Source organism: Rousettus aegyptiacus, unplaced genomic scaffold (genome assembly GCF_014176215.1).
Source record: "Rousettus aegyptiacus isolate mRouAeg1 unplaced genomic scaffold, mRouAeg1.p scaffold_m13_p_11, whole genome shotgun sequence".
Taxonomy (NCBI): Eukaryota; Metazoa; Chordata; class Mammalia; order Chiroptera; family Pteropodidae; genus Rousettus; species Rousettus aegyptiacus.
In genome coordinates this window covers 63612864-63614519 of record NW_023416286.1, presented here as the reverse complement: position 1 = coordinate 63614519, position 1656 = coordinate 63612864, and the positions used below count along the sequence as shown (strand labels likewise).

The 1656-nt window shown below is 28.1% G+C and overlaps 1 non-coding gene across 1 annotated transcript; it reads right to left on the bottom strand.

The window, feature by feature from the left end:
• Positions 1–1365: 1365 nt before the first annotated feature.
• Positions 1366–1454, bottom strand: LOC118609485. Its single transcript, XR_004953461.1, has one exon. It is a non-coding gene; the product is annotated as a small nucleolar SNORD12/SNORD106 (small nucleolar RNA).
• Positions 1455–1656: the final 202 nt, after the last annotated feature.

Below are 1656 nucleotides of genomic sequence, written 5' to 3'. Positions count from 1 at the left end.
TATTGCCATTTTATTTAATTTCTTTTGCTTTTTCAAACACATTTTTATCTAGCTCTTTAGAAACCATTTTTTATCCAGGATGGCAGTTTTAAAAACTATGTATAAAGTTTCTGCATATTTCTTGATTAAAATTTCAATTGGAATATTTTATAGTTTCTAAAGGATAATTCAAACCAATCTCATATACAATAATGTTAACTTTTTTCAAAAGAACTGATATTTATGTTCTTTGCCAATTTCTCAGAAACCACAGCTATCCTAACCTCTGTAAAATGAAAAGTAAGAAGTTATGAAACCATCTATATTCTACCCATAAAATCAAATGAAAATATTAGGAAAATCTTGGGGTGTAAGAAAAACTTGGGAAATATGTAAAAAGAAAAATTGGTTAATTTTCTTGAATTTCTTTTTCTTGCAAATATCTAAAAGAATCAACACATAGTAGTTATGCAGACATTAAATAATCTGAGAAAACCCCCAAACATATGAAATTCACATTTTTCCTCAACCCTAAATTCCTCTGAGAATTGCGCTCAACTCAGAAATGCTTGGGAATGCAACTTCTAATTCCCCCAAGAGAAGTTTCTTTCCATTTTGATTTTCTCAGCCACAGACTAATCAGTCTTAATTGCTCCCAGCTATAATTTCTTCTCCCAAGAGTCGGTTCCTGCTGGTACCCAAGTAGTACAGCATCATGTAGTTTTGTTAAACTCCAAATAATACATCAGAGCTTTATAGAATCTAATTTACTATACAAGAGTTCAAGCGCTGTAACTGTCAAGTAAACTTTCACTCAACTTTGAAAGCTGACCACACAATTAATAAAAACTCTTTTTCAAAGATGTGACAAGATACTAATTAAAAGTTATATTTACTAGCATTAGAGAGTATAATAGAATGTTATTTATATACTTATTTGTCATGTGTGTATATATTTGTATATGTATGTTTATATATATATCCATATATATTAAATTATTTGTTATATGCAAAACATTTTGTATATTTGGAATTTTTACTAAAATTAATATAATAAAAAGAGATTAAAAATAACTCAAAATTACATGCTGCTGTCTTGAAACAAAACATTTTGTGATAACACCAGAAAACTGAATTAACACAAGAAATATTGCCGCATTAAGGTCATAAAACTAAATTGGCTCTCCCTTACATTTCTTATGATTTAGTCGCAAAAACTGATAAAAAGTCTATAAATGTCTTTTTGAAATTTTTAAATCCTGGTTAACAGAAGAGCATTTGAAAATGATATAACCTGAAAAGAATATCAGGATTTTAAGTTTTCTAGCTTCATCATGGTGCAAACTCAATCGTCTGGTTATCTTTCCTTTTTTTCTTTCTTTTTCCAATGCATGGACAAAAACTGGCTAATGATTTCATTAGATCAATAAGGTTGATCTGATGGAGAAAAGAAGTTATGTCATCAGCTGCTCATTTGGTTATTTTTAATGAATCAATTTCTATTAATTATTTTCATACAAAATAGAAAAAAGAAGATACAAAAATGATTAAAAGAAATTAACTTCGTCTAAAAGTGCTTTAAGAAGTGACTATGGGCTTTTATTTATTAAAACCAATGAATCTGAAGTTTCAATTAATGAATCGCGATTCATGCCTATTAGTTTGACTAATAAACTT